Source organism: Sus scrofa, chromosome 12 (genome assembly GCF_000003025.6).
Source record: "Sus scrofa isolate TJ Tabasco breed Duroc chromosome 12, Sscrofa11.1, whole genome shotgun sequence".
Lineage (NCBI taxonomy): Eukaryota > Metazoa > Chordata > Mammalia > Artiodactyla > Suidae > Sus > Sus scrofa.
The window spans coordinates 50292060-50306337 of NC_010454.4; the positions used below are offsets into that span (position 1 = coordinate 50292060).

Sequence of the window (14278 nt, forward strand, 5' to 3'; positions counted from 1 at the left end):
TAATTTACATAAATATCTAGCTCCCCTCCACCTACCCCCAGTATGATAAGCCAGTTGTTCCAGGACATTTTATTATATAACTCTCCTACTCAAGAGCTGAAAGCTAGCTATTGGTAGATCCTGGACTTGGAGGTCATTGAACTCCTACTTCACTGCTTGCTTCACTATGGCGATGAATTCTGGGTTTGGTTTCAGATTTGTCTTTAACAGCATTTCCTTATAAAGAGGGTTCCCCCCCATTACAAGATGCTTTATTACTTAATATAGATCACAGACTTTCTTTGTTAATCATCAAAATACACATTCATGGCATAATTTTTAAAGGCTTCTACCCATTCTCAATACAAAATGTTTTTGTTTTAATTTTTTTTTTTTTTTGGTCTTTTTTGTCTTTTGTTGTTGTTGCTATTTCTTGGGCCGCTCCCGAGGCATATGGAGGTTCCCAGGCTAGGGGTCGAATCGGAGCTGTAGCCACCGGCCTACGCCAGAGCCACAGCAACGCGGGATCCGAGCCGCGTCTGCGACCTACACCACAGCTCACGGCAACACCGGATCGTTAACCCACTGAGCAAGGGCAGGGACCGAACCCGCAACCTCATGGTTCCTAGTCGGATTCGTTAACCACTGTGCCACGACGGGAACTCCTAAATTTTATTGGAATATAGTTGACTTGTGTTAATTTCAGGTGTACAGCAAAGTGAATCAGCTGTACATATACATATATCCATTCTTTTTCAGATTATTTTCTCATATAGGTTATTACAGATAAAGTGTTTAACATATCTTAAAATCTACCAAAAAAAAAAGAAAATAATCCAAATTGATAGTCCCCATCTTTCATTCATTGTACACATATATAAATTTCTTAACTGGCTCCAAAGCACCCTAGAAAGAAAGGATACCATATAAATTACTAAAAATTAAGCTGCTCCCTGGCCCAAATTCTAGCCAATGTAGGAAAATAAGACAAAAGGACGATATAAATAATGGAAACAGAGAAACCAAATGTGTTGCCCTAAAAAGCGAAAAAAACAAAAAACAAACCAAAAAAAAACATAAAACAAAAACAAAAACCCACTACTTAGCATAGGAAATATTTTCTGTTGGCTTTGGATCCAGCCCCCTCCTTAGACTGCCTTAAGAACTACTTAAACTTTCTATCTAGATGGTCAGTGACCATCTACCTCTAGTCTCAGTGCTTCTCTCTTTTTCATTTTCTAGGTTTAAATCCTGTTTTTCCATGTATTGTTTTAGGAATCTGTTCTTCCTTTTGACTGGCAACAGTCTACACAGTTTGACTATCTACCAGTCATTTTATCTGGGCTTTATGTAGTATTTGTTTGAGGCTTTTTTTGGGGGGGAGGGGGGGTCACATCTGCAGCATGTACAAGTTCCCAGGCCAGGGACTGAACCTGTGCCACGGCAGCAACCCAAGCCACTGCAGTGACAACACCGGATCCTTAACTCGCTGTGTCATAAGAGAACTATAATGTTTGTTTCATTATATGGCATCTATGGCATCTATCATAGCCATAGATGCACTGAAAATCTAATGAAGACTTTGAAATACTTCTGCATGTACATGGCAAAATTAACTTTTATTAAAAAAACTCACTACCAGTAAGTTCTTTTTCTCTCTTTATCTAAAACAAGCTTTCCCAATCACAAAAACAAGTACTATAGTAAATTTGTAGAAATTTAATGAGTTTAATATTTTAACTTTTTCCATGGCATGCGGAAGTTCCTGGGCCAGGGATCAAACCGGAGCCACAGAAATAACCAGACCCACAGCAGTGACAATGCCAGATCTTAACCTGCTGAGCTACCAGGGAATTCCTTATTATTCCTCATTTTAAAAATACAGGTAATTACTATTAATTTCCAACAATTACTCATTAAAGCAGGTTCTAGGGTGTTTTTATGTTTTAGGGTTGTTTCTTAGTTTTGTTTTTTGAATTGGGTGTATTTTTTTTGTATTTTGTTTTTGGCTTTTTAGGGCTGCACTCGTGGCATATGGAGGCTCCCAGTCTAGGGGTCGAACTGGAGCTACAGCTGCCAGCCTATGCCACAGCCTCAGCAATGCCAGATTTGAGCTACGTCTGTGACCTACACCACAGCTCACAGCAACACTGATGCCCAACTCACTGTACAAGGTCAGGGATTGAATCAGCAACCTTTGGTTACTAGTCAGATTTGTTTCCACTGCGCCACAATGAGAACTCCTACTTTGGTTTGTTTTTAAAGGTAAAGAATGGAAGCCGGATTTTTTTTCAATTGCCTTTTCAACATATGCGTTTTTTTTTTTTTTTTTCTTTTCTTTTCTTTAGGGCTGTACCTGCAGCATATGGAAGTTCCCAGGCTAAGGGTTGAATCGGAGCTGCAGCTGCCAGCCTATGCCACAGCCGCATTTGTAACCTACACCACAGCTTATGGAAACGGTGGTTCCTAAACCCACTGAGGGAGTCCAGGTATGGAATCCACACTTTCAAAGAGACTATGTCAGGTCCTTAACTCAATGAGCCACAATGGGAACTCTTCCTGTTTTATATCTAACATAAATTTTACCAAAATGACTTTGCTAATTTTTTTTTTATTCTTTGGCTGTAATAAGCAACACATCAAACACAAAATTCATAAATATCAGAATGACAACTCTGCACAGAAATGTAACTACTTGAACGACAGGAAAAAATAGCATATGACTATTCATTTGCTTTTAGTGCACATATTACTTGATTCACATTACAAATACAAAATAAGGCAACACATAAAGTAAAAACTGGAATGGGTAATATAAATTTAACATGTGCTAACTCATAAATGCATACTAAAACAGTGTGATTTCTGGGTCTTTCATTATTTCCTCTAAGTGGGCTCTATTCCCTGCTTGCTACAGAAAAAAAAATAAATCTAAGCAGCAAGCCATTTCAGTTCTAATCCAAGATTTCTTCCAGAGAGGAGAATAATACATGTGACTATGTGGAAATAGCAGTGATATACTGCTATTAACTCATTTTCTGGTATATTTCATTATCATGCCTTAAATTTCTCACCTTTCCCTAAGATGGTAGTAAAACTTATGTTTCAATAATTCTAATTACTGTTTACTTTTGTGTGTTTTTATTCATTATAATCACATTAGCAAAAGGAGAGAACCCTACCGTCTAAAGAGAAATGGAGCACATGCAATATACCTTTACTGAAAAGCTTATTTGTACATTGTAGTGATTGTCTCCACATTAAGTAAAAACGGCTTCTAAGAAAATGGGATGTCCTATGAAAACACAGGTGAGCCTAAGAAGCCTTAGAAAAGGACATACATTCAAACAAAAAAAAAGTTGGAAGTGATAAAGCTTATTAAGGGAAGAAAACCATAAGATAAGAGTGTGACTGTGACCATATTCCTGTCCTCGACCCTGCCCCCGCCCCAACCACGCCAAGACTGCATTTCTTTTTTTTCTTTTTTTTTTTTTTTTTTTGCCATTTCTTGGGCCGTTCCTGCGGCATACGGAGGTTCCCAGGCTAGGGGTCGAGTCGAAGCTGCAGCCGCCAGCCAACGCCAGAGCCACAGCAACGCGGGATCCAAGCCACGTCTGCAACCTACACCACAGCTCACGGCAACGCCGGATCGTTAACCCACTGAGCAAGGGCAGGGACCGAACCCGCAACCTCATGGTTCCTAGTAGGATTCGTTAACCACTGCGCCACGACGGGAACTCCCTGCATTTATTTCTATTCAAGAAAAAGAAAAACAAAGATAACATTGATGACTTGAGCATGGCATGCTGTTTTTCTGAAAAGCCAAGAAATACTCGGTACAATAGATTTATATACTATAATCAGTACAGATGCCACTAAGCACTACACGGATATAGCAATAGGGTTTTTTTTTTTATCAAAATACAGTTGGTTTACAATGTTGTTCCAATATCTGCTGTGACCTAGTCATACATATGTATGTATGTGTGCATACATTATCTTTCATAAATTATCTTTGTGTCTATCCCAAGAGACTAGAAATAGAATAGGATTTTGTATCTTCAAAATTATGAAGAAGGTAAAAATGGAGGAAGAAGAGAATTCAGCAGAAGAGTTATATTGCAAAGCAAGGCTTGAACTGTTTCAGAGGTTTAAGAACATTGTAAGAATGTACAAATTAAATATCACCAGTAAAATAGCTTTTGCTAATAACAAAGCTACAACTAATTTCCCCCAGTGAATTACTGAAAAACAAGAAAAATTATCAGACTAACATTGATTTTATGGAGAAAAATTGATGGGGATATTAAGCTAAAGACTTTGTATATACTGTGAAAATATAATACTTATAATGGGGAATTTTTGTTTGTTTTGGTCTTTGGTCTATTTAGGGCCGCACCCGTGGCATACAGAGGTTCCCAGGCAAGGGGTCTAATTGGAGTTATAGCTGCTGGTCTACACCACAGCAACAGCAACACAGGGTCCGAGCTGCGTCTGCGGCCTGAGCCACAGCTCATGGAATGCCAGATCCTTAACCCACTGAACCAGGCCAGAGTTCGAACCCGCGTCCTCATGGATGCCAGTCTGGTTTGTTAACCACTGAGCCATGACAGGAACTCCAAAGTGGAATTTTTTTCTGTTAGTATTTTCTGAGGAAACTGGGGGGGGGGCACTTTCTTTAAAAAGCATGCACATGTTTTCATAATTAGAAAAATAAAGTTATTTCCAAGGTAGGAGCACAGAGTTTATTTTCATCCTATATATTCTTTTTCCCTTCTCAACTTCCCCATTTTCTGAGTCAATTGTGCAGGTTCGAGACTTAACATCTTTGACTACTCCCCACTCTTTTCATTTACTGCCAGGCCATTTAATGTAAAGATCCATCTATTAATCCATCCCTGACTTTTCTTCAATGTCTCTAGTGTCCATCTACTTTTTGCACTGCTACTATCAACATCATTAGTCTAGGTATAGCTTTCCATACAGGGTGGAAAACCGCTGGGATCATTTTAATTCTATTTGATTAATTCTTCTGTGTTAACTGTAAGGATATTTTGTGCATGTGGCTGTACCCACGCCATGTGGAAATTCCCAGACTGGGGATTCAATCTGCACCACAGCAGCAACCTGAGCCACTGCAGGGACAATGCCAGATCCTTAACCTGCTGAGCCACCAGGTAACTTCTCATTCTTAGTTTTCTCCTCCCTTCCTGAACATCACTTCTCAGGGTTTAATGGTTCCTTTTCCTCCACCTGCCCTCCAAACATAGCCTGGCAAGAATAACCCATCATTTGCTCTCTTCTGTTTGCTCAACAATCTAATCTGGGCGCTTGCATACCCATCTTCTATAGGAGATTATTCTGAATTTACCTATCAGAATCTATTTCACAACAGGACCTCCACCTAAGCTCATCCTCTCTCCCAAACCTGCTCTAATTACCTAACTCCATTTGTTTCCCTGTAGCCATCCAACCTTGAAACCTGGTGGCCATTACGTATTGTTCCTTCTTCTTCAGCACTTACAACCAACTAGCTTGCTAAATGATGATGCCCCTACTTTCAGTGCCTTCCCCAACAAATCCCACCCACGAACTGCCACCTGATTAATCTTTCTTGGACATAAACAATTGTGGTCATTAACCCAGCATTGGTGGTCCTCTAGGACCTGATTTCAAAAGAAACCTTTGCATCCTCATCTCTTACTATACATCCTTCCCCGCTCTGAGTACACACCCAGTCATACTCATGCTGACAACCACTGAACTACTCCTAAGTCCTATCGCCTCCCTCATCTTACTCATGTTAATCCCCTATACTTAAACAGTAATGCTTCAACTAGCCCTTTATCTTCACTTCTTCCTTTTTTTTTTTTTTGTCTTTTTGCCTTTTCTAGGGCTGCTCCGGTGGCATATGGAAGTTCCCAGGCTAGGGGTTGAATCGGAGCTGTAGACACTGGCCTACACCACAGCCACAGTAACGTGGGATCTTAGCCGAGTCTGCGACCTATACCACAGCTCACGGCAATGCCAGATCCTTAACCCACTGATTGAGGCCAGGGATCGAACCTGCAACCTCATGGTTCCCAGTCGGATTTGTTAACCACTGCACCACGACGGGAACACCTATCTTCACTTATTGAAAGCCTACCAAATCTTAATGGGCTGGTTCAAATGTCAGATCCTCCTATAAGCCTTCCCAAATCAGGGATGTAAACTAACCTTCTTCTATGCTCCCTGGTATTTTATATTAGTGAATTTGCCATTTGCCACTTTCTGGCTGTATAAATTAATCTGTTTGTCCTTATAACTCCACTAGATTGTAAGATGCTCAAAAGGAGCCATTTAATTGGGGGAAAGAAGATACAAAAACTCATTTGACTGCTACAACATATGAACCCTAAATATAAACCCTTTAGTTTTAAATAAAAACCATGCTAAACATACTTAATATTTATTAAGTACCTACCACCATAGTTTGCCAAAATGACATTTAAAACTAGGCAATCCAACTGGATATACAATCACACCTGACTCTAATTATGTAAAGAGCTTGGGGTTCTGAGGTTAGTGATTAGGAACAACCAGATCAACTTACTCTGGGTTTCAAAACAGCTTCAATTCTTATTACATTATGACTCAGCTTTAATAGGCACTGTTTTCTAGCTACATTACTCTTATTCCCTCTTAATCCTGGGCAAAACAAGAGTACAAATTTAGTTGCTAACTAACTAGTCTCCAGAGCAGAGTTCTTTCAGACTTAGGCATTCAAAGGTTCCTTCCTCTAGCTACACCATCAGGTTCTAGGAAATCCTGTCCCCAAGTGCCCCCAGGGCCCCAATCCCTAGCTAGTAACATATCCCCAATACACTAAGTATTCTTCCTAGTGCATCCTGAGAAACATGGTTCTGTTTTCTGACTTCAGCTGACAGAATCACCTGCCTATCCATACGCTTGTTCAATGGTTTTAAAAATTTCACACAACTATTTCTTCACCTAGGTAGCAGTTATACCTTGCTTTACAACAACTCTTTAAACTGCATGTTTTATGCTGCATGCATCACATATACACATACTGTTCTGTAGATGTGATTACATAGCATAAGAGTAAAAAAGTCAAACAGTGGAAACAGATTGAGAAATAATTATAAAATTTCAAAGAGAGAAATCTTTAAACAACTGAACTTTTTCCTCAATCTTAAAAAAGAAGAACAAAATTGGAGGACTCACATTTTCTAATTTCAAAACTTATTACAAACCTGCAATAATAAAAACAGTGTAGTGCTGGCATAAAAACACACATACACCAACGGGATAGAATAAGAGCCCAGAAATAAACCCTTGTATACACTCACATTTTTGCCAAAAGTGTTAAGACCATTCAATGGGGAAAGAACAGACTTTTCAACAAATGGTATCAGGAAAATTGGGTATCCATATGCAAAAGAATGAAGCTGGACTCTTCCCAAACATCAGATGCAAAAATTAAATCTCAAAATGAATCAAAGACCTAAGTGTTGAGAGCCAAAACTCTAAAATTCTTAGAAGAAAACATAGGGGAAATCTTCATGACATTCACTGGGAGATGAATGAATAAACAATATGTAGTGTATACATACAATAGAATATTAGCCCTAAAAAAAGAAATCCTGAAAACATCATGCTAAGTAAAACAAGCCAGATACAAAAGGACAAATATTGTGTAATTTTTGTTTTGTTTTGCTTTTTAGGGCCACATCTGCAGCATAAAGAGGTTCCCAGGCTAGGGGTCAAATCAGAGCTACAGCTGCTGGGCCTACGCCACAGCCACAGCAACACAGGATCCAAGCCATGTCTATGACCTACCCCACAGCTCACGGCAACGCCGAATCCTTAACCCAATGAGCAAGGCCAGGGATCGAACCCACGACCTCATGGTTCCTAGTCGGATTCGTTTCCTCTGTGCCACGATGGGAATTCCTGTGTGATTCTTATATGAGGTATCAAACTCTAGAGACAGAAAAGTAGAAGGTGGTTACAAGAGAAGGTGGGAATGGATTCAACCGTTTAGTGGCTACAGAGTTTTTCAGTTTGAGATGATGAAAAAGTTTTGGAAATAGTGGTGAAGGCTGCAGAACCATGTGAATGTACTTAATGTCACTGAACTGTACACTTAAACATGGTTAAAATTATAAATTCTTATGTGTATTTTTTCACAACGAGAAAGTCCAATATGCAAATAAGATATATGTGGAGTGCCTCAGACAGAAGCCAAGGATCTTCGTGTGGCAGGTCCTGAAGTAGAGACTGAGGGAGGCTAGCACTGCTCTTAATCACTCTCAAACCTTTGGTGTGGCCACCCAAGGAGGCACCATTAATAACCAATCATGGGGAGTTCCCATCACGGCACAGTGGGTTAAGAATCTGACTGCAAAAACTTAAGTCACTGTGGGGATGCAGGTTTGATCCCCAGCCCGCACAGTGGGTTAAAGGGTCTGGCACTGCCACAGCTGCAGCTTAGGAGCTGCAGTGTAGGTCACGGTTGTGGCTTGGATTCAATCCCTGGCCTGGAATCTTCCATAAGCTGCAGGTGTGGCAATAAAATTAAATCAAATAATCAATCATGAAACTCAAAATCAGGAGCCACTCCAGCCAAAGGGAACACATGATGAGACATTTGCTATCTTTGCCCTAACACGTAACCTTTGAAAACAAATGTGCCCTTCTCTCACCACATGGGAACCCTTTCTCCCTTGTTTTCTCTGGAGCTTCTCCTAAAATGAAAGGCCCTTTTAGTCTGTGTGAGGTTCAAGAGGGTCAAGGCCCTGTTCTCATTAACAACACATATATAAAAAACTCCAAATGGATCACCTTCCTAGGTTTCTGAGGGATATAAAATTACACAAAGTTGAAAGTCATTTTTATGGAGTGGGAACTCAAAGCCTGGACTAGAAAAATAATGGGTAGTCTGGTTCTCCCGGCTGAGAACGAAACAGGAAGATAAACTAGTCTTGGAGTTCCCACTTGGCTTAGCGGTAATGAACCCAACTAGTATCTATGAGGACACAGGTTCAATTCCTGGCCCAGCTCAGTTGGTTAAGGATCCAGCATTGCTGTGAGCTTCACTGTAGGACACAGATGCAGCTGGGATCTGGCGTTACCGTGGCTGTGGTGGAGGCCGGTGGCTACAGCACCAATTTGACCATTAGCCTGGGAAATTCCATATGCTGCACGTATGGCCCTAAAAAGACCACAAAAAAAAAAAAAAAAAAGATAAACTAACCCTGATTTTAAAAAACAAAACAAACAAACAAAAAAAATAAACTAACCCTGATTTTAAAAAACAAAACAAAAAAAAAGAGATAAACTAACCCTGATTTTAAAAAACAAAAAACCTAGAAATACTTTCCACGAAGTATTTTTAAATTAAATACACATGCTGTAATTACTTAATGCCAGTTCAAAATACTGTTATACTGAATTTTTTTTTTTTTTTGGAAAAGCACTTTAGTACCCTATGCATACCAAAAAACTCTAATGGGCATGATAAATGTCAAGTGAATTAACAAATATTTTAGCTAACAGATATAAAGGAAAGCTTAAGATTTTGGTCTGGATTCACTGCCTTGGAATCAGACTACTAGAGAGAGAGGAAGGAGATAAAACAGAATAAAAAGATGGTGTTCCCGTTGTGGTGCAGTGGTTAACGAATCCAACTAGGAACGATGAGGTTGCAGGTTCGATCCCTGGCCTTGCTCAGTGGGTTAAGGATCCGGTGTTGCCGTGAGCTGTGGTGTAGGTTGCAGACGCAGCTCAGATCTTGTGTTGCTGTGGCTGTGGCGTAGGCCGGGTGACTACAGCTCCAATTGGAACCCTAGCCTGGGAACCTCCACATGCTGAGGGACCGGCCCAAGAAATGGAAAAAGAAAAAAAAAAAAAAAAGAAATGCCATCATGCTTGATTCTTTTGCTTCCTGTTTCATTCCTCTACCTCAGTGCCTCCCCCTCACCCCACCTCCTGCTACAGAACAATTTATCTGCTTGAGGTAAAGAATCCATGAGACAACTCTGAAATCATTTATATATTTACTCAAATTTATGAAGAAAACCTAAGCATGAAAAATTGGAATTTAGGAAGTTCCTTTGTGGTGCAGCAGGTTAAGGATCCCAGCACTGCCACAGCTATGGCACAGGCTGCAACTGTAGCCTGGGTTTGAACACTGACCCAGGAACTTCCACATGCCACAGGCACAGCAACCACCACTGCCCCAGGGCCACCAAAAAAAAAAAAAAAAAAGGAACTGAACTAAACTTTTTCAAAAAAGAGTCTAAATGAAGAATTATGTGACTGCCACTGGATAGGCTCTTGTGTCACGTTAAAAAATTGACACTGGGGGGCTCCTGTCATGGCTCAGCAGTAACAAACCCAACTAGTATCCATGAGGACTTGGGTTCTATCCCTGGACTCCCTCAGTGGGTTAAGAATTGGATCTGGCATTGCTGTGGCTGTGAAGTAGGCCAGCAGCCACAGCTCCGATTTGACCCCTAGCCTGGGAACTTCCATATGCCATAGGTGTGGCTCCACAAAGACAAAAAAAAAAAAAAAAAAAAGACATTTTTATAATGGTTAGAGATTTCAGTAAGCCCAGAAAATAGGGATTCCTTCAAAATAATATGAATCCATCTTTTGTAGCCAAGTTATAAACTAATCTCTCTCTTCCCCATACAACTTACTATGAAGCCTTGGTCTATTGCCATTTGGGCTTTTTCAAAGGTATCTTTTAAAAACATTTTTATAAAATGCTGCTACTTAAAAATAGCTTAAAATGTCAGTAAAGTTCTCATAGTCTAAAATTAATTTCCCCCCAAAAGGACTAGAGTATCACCAGTACAAGTTCTTAATGGAATTATGCCAAATAGTGACAAATCCCCTGGTGACATTCCATAACTCATTAAAAGAAAGTTTAAGTATCATGCAATTTGGGTAGAAAGACTAGTTTAGCCAGATTACCCAAGAATGGAGTTACTAGTACTGATAACATCTCATACAACTTGAAGTAGCCTTATACATTACACTTTCATGGAAGTGTCTAATAATTTAAAACGTCTATAGCACAAGGTAACTGATTATATTCAAAAGCAGCAACAAAAAACCTAAATTATCATGAAAGATTTTTAATACAAGCTGAGTGTTTCTAAAGCAACTACTGTCAAAAAGTTTCTCCCTTCACTGCCCATTTCAAAGCTACCTTCAAATACTCCACAGCCCTATCTGATCTTAGGAATAGGAACTATTCAAAGTGTTAAAGGAAAGGAAGAAAACACAGGGAAGTCTAATTAACTGGACAACTGAAAAAATTTTCCGTGTCAAAATCGACATAAAAAATTAAAAGGCAAAAAAGTACTCTTAGAAACCTTTTAAACAACCCCAACACACACACACACACACGCAATTCAAAACTGTCAAGTATTTGTTTTCCTTGGGAATTTAAAAAATACATATATATTTTTTAACCTAGCAGAATCAAACATTTTTAGAAGTCCCTGATAATATTAAGAACACAATAAGTGAAATTTTAATACAATGATAGTGGGACTGTAACCTTCCTAGAAGGTAACTGGTGATAGTTACTAAGAATCTAAAAAAGGTACAACTTCCAGTTTTAAAATAAATAAGTAGCGGGATGTAATATACAATATGATGACTAAAGCTTAACACTGCTATAGAGTATACCTGAAAGTTGCTAAGAGAGTAGATCCTAAAAGTTCTCATCACAAGAGAACTTTTTTTTGGAGTAACTATATAATGTGACGAATGTGAACTTTTTTTTTTTTTTTTTTTTGGCTGTGCCCAAGGCAAGAGGAAGTTCCCAGAGCAGGGCTCAAACCAACAACACCGCAGCAGCTCTCCGAACTACTGCAGTGACAATGCCAGATCCTAAAACGGCTACACCACAAGGGAATTCCTAACAATTTTCATTGTAATAATCATTTCACAATATATCTAAGTCATTATGCTATACGCCTTGAACTTACACAGGGCTACATATCAATTATATCTCAATAAAACTGAAAGGGGAAAAAAGGGCTTCAAAAAAATGTTTATCTTCTTTGATTTAGCAATGACCACTCCTGAGAAATAAAGATTACATGTAAATATTTCCATAAGGAAAATCCATAGGATCATTAGTTATAATTTATATAACTTGTAATATAAAAATAACCTAAAATTGGGGGAATCCTATATGAAAGAATGCTATATATCACTTTGAAAGAGTAGTTAATGACATTGGAAGATAAAATTTGTTTTTAAAAGATTAAATATTGTAGGAGTTCCCGTCGTGGCACAGTGGTTAACGAATCCGACTAGGAACCATGAGGTTGCGGGTTCGATCCCTGCCCTTGCTCAGTGGGTTAACGATCCGGCGTTGCCGTGAGCTGTGGTGTAGGTTGCAGACGCGGTTCGGATCCCACGTTGCTGTGGCTCTGGCATAGGCCGGTGGCTACGGCTCCGATTCGACCCCTAGCCTGGGAACCTCCATGTGCTGCGGGTGCGGCCCAAAGAAATAGCAAAAAGACAATAAAAAAAAAAAAAAAAAAAAGATTAAATATTGTAAATGCATCTAACTCTTAAACACACTACGCACATTTAAAAAAAAACAAAACAAAAAAATTTGGCCAAAACTTCTAATCTTCAAGGTGCCAGATTATCTCTTCTCCTTCCTAACAACTTAAAATAAACTTTTCTAAAGAAATTTTAACATAAATGTTTAATTAAAAATATTTTTTTAAAAGAACATAGAGATTGCCCATGGTTCTGAAAAGATGAAAAACGGATGGAAGAATGTGAACTGATTAAGCACAGTGGAGGGAGAAGAGCAGAATACTCACAGAGGGGGTGCAGCGAAGGAGGAAGGCTAATCTTCTGGGCAGAACCCCAGAGAGGCGCCAGTTCAGTGACCGTCGTACGAGGAAGGTCAGTAGTGAGAAGTGGGACTGAAAACATCTGTCATAGCAAGAAGTCAACAGAGAATGTCTCAAGTTGATAAACCAAAAAATAAACACTATAAGCATATTATTTAGAACATGGAGTTAAGCCCCAGGAAATCTGAACAAGGTTTTTTCTTTAAGTAGGTGTCTCTGAGAAGTGGGGCTCTTCATGATTAGGCCTTTTCTATCACTGACAATTACTTGATTTTTTTTAAAGCTAAGTTTGTGGATAACATTGATTTTTTAAGTTTCTATTACACAACACCCTACGTTCTACTATTTCCTTCCTTCCCAGCAAGGAAAGAAGGTTGTATCTCATTTAGCAGTGCTTTTCAACTCTAAGTTGGGCAGTCATGAAACAGATCTAGTGGGACATAAACAGCATTTCTCTTCCTAATAAGAGGAAAAATACAATAGAGATATTGTTGGTGGAGCTTTCATTTCGGCTATAAATGTTTACTTTAATAAACGTGGGTACTCTGAAATCTTTCTCGTGTCAATTCAGCACCCAAAATGATCCTATCGATATGTGAATTCAGATCATGTCACTATTCCTAGGGCTTTGAGTTCTGACTCAGATTAATGAATAGCCTGCATAGTGGCCTAAAAGTTTCTTTAGAATTATCCAGCATCTCTCCAACCTTCTACTTGCTACTACTTGGCTTCAGCTAACTGCTTTCCCTTATCTTCCTCCAACGCTCAAGTCTGTCCCAATTCTGTCTTTTGTTTGCTGGACCCTCTGAACGATTCCCTTTCTTAGCTAATTCAATTATACGAATGTCATCCTGTTTTAATTAAATTGTAACCCCCATACTCTTACACTGTCCTCCCTATTTTATCCCCATAATCTTTTTCTTTTTCCCCCCTGGCTTTTTAGAGGGCAGCATATGGAGATTCCCAGGCTAGGGGTCAAATCGGAGTTATAACCGCTGGCCTATTCCACAAGCCACAGCCACATAGGATCCGAGATGTGCCTGCCACAGCTCACAGCAATGACGGATCCTTAACCCGATGAGCAGGGCCAGGGATTGAACCCAAGACCTCATGGATGCTAGTCGGGTTCGTTAACCACTGAGCCAGGATGGGAACTTCCTCCCCTACTCTTTATAATGCTTATTACTCTATGCTTATATACTCCCTATTAGTTTTGTTTATCTCCCCTACACCCACTAGAATGAAAGCTCTAAAAGGGCACGGACTTTTGTTTAGTGATATATTCCAGCACCTGTTCCAGTCCCTGGCATGTAGTAGGCCCTCTGTAAATATCTGTTGAATTAATGGATCAGTGAAAACATATGCATCATCTCAGGAAGATGCCACATTACTGGCAATCA

General features: G+C 39.5%; 1 protein-coding gene across 3 annotated transcripts in view; it reads right to left on the reverse strand.

Moving 5' to 3' along the window:
- Positions 1-14278, reverse strand: part of UBE2G1 (ubiquitin conjugating enzyme E2 G1) — a 110585-nt gene that overhangs the window by 34023 nt on the left and 62284 nt on the right. Inside the window, exon 2 of one of the 3 annotated variants that reach the window (XR_002337326.1) lies at positions 12846-12960. The exons of the other annotated variants lie outside the window; for them this stretch is intronic. The gene's annotated coding sequence lies outside the window, so the exon portion shown is untranslated. The remainder of the gene's footprint in view (positions 1-12845; positions 12961-14278) is intronic. 3 annotated transcript variants of the gene reach the window in all.